We start from the raw sequence: 10,142 nt of genomic DNA, 5'->3' as shown, positions 1-10,142 counted from the left end.
TCAGGCAATTCTCCTGCCTCAGCCTCCTGAGTAGCTGGGATTACAGGCACGCGCCACCGTGCCCAGCTAATTTTTTGTATCTTTAGTAGTGATGGGGTTTCACCATGTTGACCAGGATGGTCTGAATCTCTTGACCTCGTGATCCACCTGCCTCAGCCTCCCAAAGTGCTGGGATTACAGACGTGAGCCACCGTGCCCAGCCGAGAACACATTTTATAAGAGATCTCCTAAATATGTGCAGGTACATCCAGAAATCGTTCATTATAATCAAAAGTATAAGTTGCTGTAATATGAGTAATATCAGTTGCTTATAGACCACCAGTGTCTGAGATAGTTAATATTGTATACCTAGTGAAAACAGAGTATCTTCTACTCTAATTATAGTAATCAGTATTTTCCATAAATTCAGTCAAAGATACACGTTTTCCATACAAGTCTAATCAAAGTATGTTATTAGAAAATATAACTTAAATTTGTTTACTTTCAATTTCCTAAATTAAGTGCAGATTAGAGTAGTATCTTTAAGATTTTGGTTTCATATATGTGTATTAAAGCAACCCTAGATGAAGAAAACCAAACCAAACACAAAATTAAACCTTATAACTGTTCCTGGATCTTGCCTCTTGGCAAACAACTATAAATCTTATTTTCCAATATATTTTCTTCCTTTCTGGACTCTGGAATTTTTAATTGATTTACTGTCTCCTCTGACCTTTCTCTTCTATGTTCCTGGGGTCTGTTACCATTGGCTAAATTGTTATTAATCACTATGTTGAATCTCTACCCACCTTCACACAATAAAGGCTACTTGAGGGCATTGTCCTTTTCTCTAAAGAAATGCTTTGCCTGAATTAATGTGCAAAAATCACAAGCATTCCTATACACCAATAACAGACAAACAGAGAGCCAAATCATGAGTAAACTCTCATTCACAATTGCTACAAAAAGAATAAAATTCTTGGGAATACAACTTACAAGGGATGTGAAGGACCTCTTCAAGGAGAACTACAAATGACTGCTCAAGGAAATCAGAGAGGACACAAACAGATGGAAAACATTCCCTGCTCATGATTAGTAAGAAACAGTATTGTGAAAAAGGCCATACTGCCCAAACTAATTTACAGATTCAATGCTATCCCCATCAAGTGACCACTGACTTTCTTCACAGAATTGCAAAAAAACCACCTTAAACTTCATATGGAACCAAAAAAAAAGAGCCTGCATAGCCAAGACCATCCTAAGCAAAAAAATAAAAAAACACACAAAGCTGGAGGCTTCATGCTACCTAACTTCAAACTATACTGTAAGGCTACAGTAATCAAAACAGCATGGTACTGCTACAAAACAGATATAGACCAATGGAACAGAAGAGAGGCCTCAGAAATAATGCCACACATCTACAACCATCTGATCTTTGACAAAAACAAGCAATGGGAAAGGATTCCCTATTTAGTAAATGGTGTCAGGAAAACTGGCTAGCCACATGTAGAAAGCTGAAACTAAATCCCTTTCTTACACTTCATATAAAAATTAACTCCAGATTTTTTAATGATCGCCATTCTAACTGGCGTGAGATGGTATCTCAATGTGGTTTTGATTTGCATCTCTCTGATGACCAGTGACGATGAGCATTTTTTCATATGCAAACTGACACAAGAACAGAAAATGAAACACCGCATATTCTCACTCATAGGTGGGTGATGAAAAATGAGAACACATGGACACAGAAAGGGGAGTACTAAACACTGGGGTCTATTGGGGGGAAAAGGGGAGGGCCAGTGGGAGGGGGAGGTGGGGAGGGATAGCCTGGGGAGAAATGCCAAATGTGGGTGAAGGGGAGAAGAAAAGCAAAGCACACTTCCATGTGTGTACCTACGCAACTGTCTTGCATGCTCTGCTCATGTACCCCAAAACCTATAATCCAATAAAAAATTAAAAAAAAGAAAAAAAAAAATTAACTCCAGATGAATTAAGGATTTAAACATAAGACCTAATACCATAAAAACCCTAGAAGAAAACCTAGGCAATATCATTCAGGATATAGGCAAGAGCAAGGACTTCATGACTAAAACACCAAAAGCAATGGCAACAAAAGCCAACGTTGACAAATGGGATCTAATTAAAACCCATCTGACAAAGGGCTGATATGCAGTATCTATAAAGAACTTAAAGAAATTTTCAAGAAAAAAATAAACAACCACATCAAAAACTGGGCAAAAAAACATGAACAGACACTTCTCAAAAGGAGACATTTATGCAACTAACAAACACGAAAAAATGCTCATCATCACTGGTCATTAGAGAAGCGCACATCAAAACCACACTGAGATACCATCTTACACCAGTTAGAATGGTGATAATTAAAAAATCAGGAGACAACAGATGCTGGAGAGGATGTGGAGAAACAGAAATGCTTTTACACTGTTGGTGCAAGCGTAAATTAGTTCATCCATTGTGGAAAACAGTATGGTGATTCCTCAAGGATCTACAACTAGAAATACCATTTGACCCACCAATCCCATTACAGGGTTTATACCCAAAGGATTATAAATCATTCTATTATAAAGACACATGCACACGTATGTTTATTCCCACACTGTTCACAATAGCAAAAACTTGGAATCAACCCAAATGCCCATCAATGATATACTGGATAAAGAAAATGTGGCACATATACACCATGGAATACTATGGAGCCATAAAAAAGGATGAGTTCATGTCCTTTGCAGGGACATAGATAAAGCTAGAAACTATCATTCTCAGCAAACTGACACAAGAACAGAAAACCAAACACTGCATGTTCTCATAAGTGAGTGTTGAACAATGAGAACACAGGGATGGGGACATCACACAACAGGGCTGTTGCAGGGTTGGAGGATAGGGGAAGGATAGCAGGGGTTGGGGGTATATGAGAAGGATAGTATTGAGAGAAATACCTTATGTAGATGATGGGGTGATGGATGCAGCAAACCACCATGGCACATGTATACCTACACATTTGGGCACATGTAACAAACCTACACATTCTGCACATGTACCCCAGAAGTTAAAGTATAATAAAATAAAATAATAAATAAATAAAATTATTTAAATTTTAAAAAAGGAAGTGGTCTGCCACATAAAAGATTAGTGATAGAGACTATTATAAAGAAAAATGTTAAATGTGTTAATGTTCAGTCAGAAAAGCTGACCCTCAAACAACATGGATTTGAACTGGGCAGGTCGACTAATAGGTGGATTTTCTTCTGCCTCTGACACTGCTGAGACCACAAGGCTACCCTTCCTTTCTTCCTCATTCTCAGCCTAGTCAAGGTGAAGACAAAAAGGATGAAGACCTTTATGATGATCCACTTTGCTTAATGAATAGTGAATATATGATTTTTTTCTTAAAAACATTCTCTTTTCTCTAGCTTACTATATGTAGTAATACATTATATAATACTTATAAGATATAAAATATGTATTAATTGACTATGCTATGAGTAAGCCTTCTGATCAACAGTAGGCTATTAGCAGTTAAGTTCTTGAGGAGCCAACAGATGCACACAGATTTTTTACTATGAAAGAGTCAGTTCCCCTAACCCCAGTGCTATTCAAGAATTGACTGTATTATTTCAAAGAGATCTATTTAATGTCTAGCTGAACCAATTTGTTGTCAGTACAAAACATTTTACTACAACCTAGGTGATCCCTCCCTTGAGATTATTCTCCCTTTTCTCTATATGCAAAGTTACTACGTATTTATTCAACACAAATTTTCTTCCTGTGTCTGGTTTATATAGCACTAGAACAAAATTGGAAGAAAAGAAGTTAAAAAATAAGAAGCAATTTGAGCACTCATAATGAATATAATGATGGGTAAGATATATATATATATACACACACATATATTATATATATATAACATATATGTGTGTGTATAGATATATGTTATACACACAATAATGAATGTTGCAAAAGTCACAAAATTAACTATGACAGTGAATAGAAATTACAGCCTTCAACGTCCATCTTTAATTTTTCAACATTTAAGAATGCATGGATACAAAATATATTTTATTTATTCTAAGCTCTCCAACAGAGCACAACAGTGTAAATATGATAAGTAGGAATTGACAAAAGTGCTTCAATATTGAGGACACAATAAGAAATCAGAAAGATTTGGATACAATACCATGTAGCAATAAAAGCTAAGTCTTGATAATCTGTTGAATTTTTTAAAGAGAAGTCAGATATCACTACTTTATAAAAAATAAATGCCACTGGCTTTTAGATATTGGTGACTAATTATTTTTTGTTTCCTTTTAAATTCTGTGTTTTTAAGGCACAGATAGTGCCATCACTGCCAAATCTACAAATGATGAGGTCTCCTTGGTGGACAGGAGGCCTCTTCATTAATAACAAAAGTAAATTTTGACAACTAGATGAGATTTGCTATGCTTCTGGTGTCTGTGTGACATGTTGAGTCCCATTTCTCACACCAAAATTGAAAAACATTGCCAAACTTTCTTTGATTTATTTTTTAAAAATTACCATATGGAGAATGAGGGCTGACGGGTAAAATCATCTCAATCTCTTTTATAAACTTCCGAAAAAAAAACCAAAACAACCGTATCTGGAGTTTTGGAGCTAGGTCTGCCCTAATCAAAATGGCAAATTTTCTTTAACAATCAGAATACTTACAATATCTATTCTCACCCATGTCCCCTCATTGTTTCTTTAATTGCTATTTGCAGACACTTCTGCTCTTTAACAACTTCCAGAGTGTCTGTTTTTCCTGCCCTGTACAAGGCCTTCTAATCTATTTGAAACATCTATGATAACAACCTTTGATACATTAGTGCCCTCTCTTGTCACCCAAATACAGCAGGCAGCAATCAGGTTAAGAAGCAAAGCCCTTCTATTATAGTTTGTATACAAATAGAAGTATTTAAAATTAACATTTGGAATAACACTTAGAATACATTTAGAAATACTTCTGAAAAACAAGTGAATGTCCCTCACTTCACTAAAGGCATGAAACAAAGCAAAAGGCATTTTCACAAGTTGCTCACACGCAGAAGAAACATGGCTTTTGGCATCAGCTGGTGTGTATATATTCAGGAATCATGCTTCCAACAGCCTGCTATGCTCAGATTTCTACAGCAGCAATTTAGGGCAGAAATGGTAGAATGGTAAGGAAAGGCTTACTGTTACCCTAAAATTATTATATATTGTCATATGTTATTTGTATTTGTTAACTAATAAACAACTAATAGTTTGCCCTTTTAAATTATAGGTTAAGTTGTTGAAGTAAGGCACTGAGGTTCAGTCTATATTGTGTTAATGATCACTTTTTGTATTAATGCATGCTAATAAAAATGTGGCGAGGCTTAAACAAATACATGTGTAAGTTTGGTGATAATCCCTACAAATTTTTCTTTTTCTTGGGAAGATTTGAGGAGAAAGTTTGCCACCTGCTTTCTATCTGTCCAATCTGCCATTTTATGTAGTAGCTGTTCAATACATTGTTAGTCTTAGGAAGTTGAGAATCGTTTCTTATGGCTCTTTGCAGTGAAGTGGCATTTAACTCAAATTTGATTTGAAACTAGCCTTTTAGAAAACCAGTACATGAGCTGTCATTGTATTACACAGTCATTGTATTAAGCAGTCATGTCTTAACTCACCTACTATCCTTTTCTCACATTCTCTAAATAAACATTTGTAACTTGTAGTAAAGTAAATCTTGGAATAAAGTGATTTTTTTACCTGATTGTCTCTGAGGGACACATGATATGTCTTCTCAGAAGTCAAATAGAGAACTGTCTTATGGAGTATTACTTTGTTTATCACAGAGTTTAATAATTCTAAGCCCTTCACAGAGAAGCATGTTCATGTTGAGAGACTGATATTCCTTTGGGATTTGCTTAAGTCACTCAATCCCAATATTTCAGTATCCCCTTAAGAAAATCACTGTAAGATTCCATCTGTGTTGTGACATTTTTCTCAGTTGCCATCTCACTGGTTCCTGACAGTTCTTCAATACCACTGGGTCACAGAGTTCATTTCATCAAAGAGTCAAGAGTTTTTGCATTTGTGTATGTTACCAGTGGTTTACAAATGGTGTTTCAGGTTTTAAAAAAATGTTGCTTTTATAGTACATTGCACTTCTTACTCATGGTTTTTAAATTTTAAAAAATCATTTTCTACATTCCCACTATTAGAATAAAATCCTTGATTACTATATAATTTCTTGCGAAAAGATCAACACATTCACTAGGAGGATAGATTAGGCTCTTCCTGAATGGGGAAAACTTTATTTCCTGTGTCTTCACAATAGGGTATATTTGTGGAGAAGAAATATAAGAATATCTTTATCCCATTTCTCCTCAGTTTTAATAAGATATTTATTATAGACAAGGAGTGTTTTTGTATATTATTAATATTCATTAAAGTTTAAGCAATCAGTACATCCATTTTATGTGAGGAGAAACTAAAAATAATTTTTACTTAGACCTTCATTTTGCTTTACTGAAAATAGGCCAGAGCAATTGCTTAAAATTTGATTAGGAATTACTTGTGCATGCTGGAATTAAGGATAGTTGATTTTGGCTTGGAAAATTGCAGTTCACTTTATCTCCTTTCGACTGACTAAATAAAACCAATCATCAACATTAGAATGATGCAATGATAGAAAAAAGCAAAATAATTTTCCAATTAAGTAGTAAATAATGACTTCCTAATACAAATAAATACATACTTCTAAGCTTAGCTGTGGAGGAAGAATCATCTGGTTGGAAGATGAAGCCTGACACTTCCCAGTGAATACACTGGCCAACAATTTAGATACTGAAAACTCAAACCTTGGTTCAAATACTGGCTATTTCACTTAAATCTGTTTGACTTTGGGTATATTATTTATATTTAATTATAAATTTTATAAGCTATAAAACAAAGTCAGCAGTACCTTCTTCATAGTGTTGACTAAGGATTGAATGAGATTAACTCATATAATTCTTTGTTTTTTCTGGGTGCCGTGACCAACGATCACCAGCTGCCCAAATGCCAAAAAATTATGCTTCCGAAATCTCTTGATGCCAATTCCGCACGAAGAGCAATTGAGTTGCTCTATGTGTGCCACTCACGACAGAAGCCATTTTAAATTTTTTTAACATAGTACTTCACAAATAGTAGCAATTCAATAAATATTCATCGTTACACTTAATGACTCTGGCATCTGTTAATTTTAATTCTCATAGCTCCTGCTACAAAGGCTGGCAGGAGTAAATTTTAATAGATAGCTTGTGTATGAATTACTTTCCTTGGATCTTCTTCAGGACAAATGTGGTAGAATAAAACCTTTTAAAATATCTACTGGAGACTAATGTTAACAACATAGGCAGGCATCTAAAAAATAAAATCTAAAAACACACAGTACCCAAAATCTGAAATATCCACTTGTGAGTCAGAAGTACATGGCACAAGTTTGCAGGATTTGTCTGGACCATTTCCTCCCATACTTGGCACAGCCATATGTGGAGGGCATGAATTTAATGAAAACTATATAAAATCCTCTTAAAGTCTTTCTTGATTGTTGTTTTCAAAAAACAAAAACCACTCTTCTGCTATAACAATTCAAGACATTAATTTAAAGAATTTTGGGAGGTGTGCCACATTTCCAGAAAAGTTTTTGAATAAAACTTGAGACATAAGAAATTTCTTCTTATGTCTTCTCATTTCTTCTTATGTTAGTTTAAGGAAAACTAAATAGCCACATCTGTAGTAACCTCAACTTCTACTGCAGAATGTTAAATGCCATTGTTTTCACAGTGATAGATGCTTGCAAATGAGGTGCTATTGCCACTGCTGCTGCCGCTTGCTATCAGAATGGATTCTGCACAGCATCCACCATACTTAATCTGAAGGTTAGGATAGTGTGTTTGATGGTCACAGTCTAGGAAAGACTAGAAATATGATCTTTTTTGTCTTTAAAATTCTCTAAAACAGCTCTTGCAGACCGCAGACGCGATGCTGGGAGCTGCGGCTCCGGCGGCGGGGACGGCAGAGATGTGATGGGCGGCCCTAGCTTCACCTTCCCTCCCTCCTCGGGCCCGCAGGTCGCTGAGCCGCCTGCTGCAGGGCCTCGGCATAGGAGGCAGAGCGACCTCTACACGAAAAGAGGGTACAAAATGAAAACAAAAAGGGCCAGGCATGGTGGCTCATGACTGTAATCCCAACCCTTTGGGAGGCTGAAGCGGTGGATTCCTTGAGCTCTGGAATTCAAGACCAGCTGGGACAACATGGCGGAAACCATTTAAAAATTATCCAGATAGGGCTTTGGAGTCTGACTATTCTGATCATCCAAAAATAAAGAAATCTCAAGCAGTTGATAGAGCTTTTGAGTCTGACCCTTCTTCTGATCATCCCGAAAGAAAGAAATATCCAGCAGATGATAGAGCTTTGGAGTCCGACCCTTCTGATCATCCAGAGGGAAAGAAGTATCCAGCAGATGATAGGGTTTTGGAGTCCGACCGTTCTGATCATTCAGAAACAAAGAAATCTCAAGCAGTTGATAGGGCTTTGGAGTCTGACCCTTCTGATCATCCAGAAGGAAGGAAATACTCAGCAGATGATAGTTCCTTGGAGTTGAGCTCTTCTGAAACATGGACATCCCAAACAGCGCAAGAAATAGGAGAAAACAGCTGTAGAAACCATATATATATGGATCATTTTTCTTTGAAATTCAGTTCATGCTCGACAATTTTTCTTGAAGACAGCACAGCCAGCTGCCCTGATTTTGAAACGACACTACACTATGTCGCCTTGGAGTTGTATTTTCTTATCAAGGAAAGAAAAGGAAATATATCTTTCACAATATTTGATGAACGTGTATACCCATTGGAAGACGAAATGGAAAAATACATTATGTGTGATCCTTCACAGACAATGATTTACGAATTTATACATTCCCTGTTTTATGTAAAAATTCTAAATGTTGCTGATGTCATCAAAAGTAGGGTGTATATCCAAAGACTTGTGCACTGTGCTTCTATGTACATTCGTCCAACCACCTGGAGGAGGATTATCCTCGGAGCCTTTCTTCTTGTCATCAAGGTTGGGAGCAATGTGGCTGTGTGCAATGAGGACTTATGCATGCGCTTTGAGAAAACTACAGTTGACGATCTGTGAGTTTGTATAGTTTTTGTGAACTTTCTAACCATTTTTGGATACTTTATTTGCTCCCATAAACTTAAACACTTTGAAAAATACTTTTAAAGGTTACATTATGCAGATAATAAAAATGGGCTTAAATACTAAAAAAAAAAAAATAATAAAAATAAAAAAAAAATAAAAATAAAATTCTCTAAAACAGAATCTAGAAGAAATAGACAAATTTCTGGGCACTTACACCCTCCCCAGTCTAAACCAGGAAGAAGCCAAATCCCTGAATAGACCAATAACAAGGTCTAAAATTGAGGCAACAATTAATAGCCTACCAACCAAAAAAAGTCCAGGACCAGACAGTTTCACAGCCAAATTCTACCAGAGGTACAAAGAGAGCTGGTATCATTCCTTCTGAAATTATTCCAAACAGCAGGAAAAGAGGGAATTCTCTCTAACTCATTTTATGAGGCCAACATCATCCTGATACCAAAATATGGCAGAGAAACTAAAAAAGAAAATTTCAGGCCAATATCCCTGATGAACATCAATGCAAAAATCCTCAATAAAACACTGGCTAACTGAATCCAACAGCAAATCAAGAAGTTTATCCATCACAATCAAGTCGGCTTCATCCCTGGGATGTAAGGCTGGTTCAACATACACAAATCCATAAATGTAATCCATCATAAAGATAACCAAAGACCAAAACCACATGATTATCTCAATAGATGTAGAGAATGCCTTTGACAGATTCAACAATGCTTCATGCTAAAAACTCTCAATAAACTAGGTATTGATGGAATGCATCTCAAAATAATAAGCTCTTTTTATGACAAACCCCAGCCAATATCATACTGAATGGGCAAACACAGGAAGCATTCTCTTTGAAAACTGGCACAAGACAAGGATGCCCTCTCTCACCACTCCTATTCAACATAGTATTGGAAGATCTGGCCAGGGCAAGAGAAAGAAATAAAGAGTATTAAAATAGATAAATG

At 36.1% G+C, this 10,142-nt stretch overlaps 1 non-coding gene across 1 annotated transcript; it reads right to left on the bottom strand.

The window, feature by feature from the left end:
* Window positions 1–7,006: 7,006 nt before the first annotated feature.
* LOC118148425 (U11 spliceosomal RNA) lies at window positions 7,007–7,140 on the bottom strand. Its single transcript, XR_004735229.1, has one exon. It is a non-coding gene; the product is annotated as a U11 spliceosomal RNA (small nuclear RNA).
* Window positions 7,141–10,142: the final 3,002 nt, after the last annotated feature.

Source organism: Callithrix jacchus, chromosome 1, assembly GCF_049354715.1.
Source record: "Callithrix jacchus isolate 240 chromosome 1, calJac240_pri, whole genome shotgun sequence".
Lineage (NCBI taxonomy): Eukaryota > Metazoa > Chordata > Mammalia > Primates > Cebidae > Callithrix > Callithrix jacchus.
Note: the sequence above shows the minus strand (reverse complement) of the source record. Positions and strands in the feature narration are given on the sequence as shown.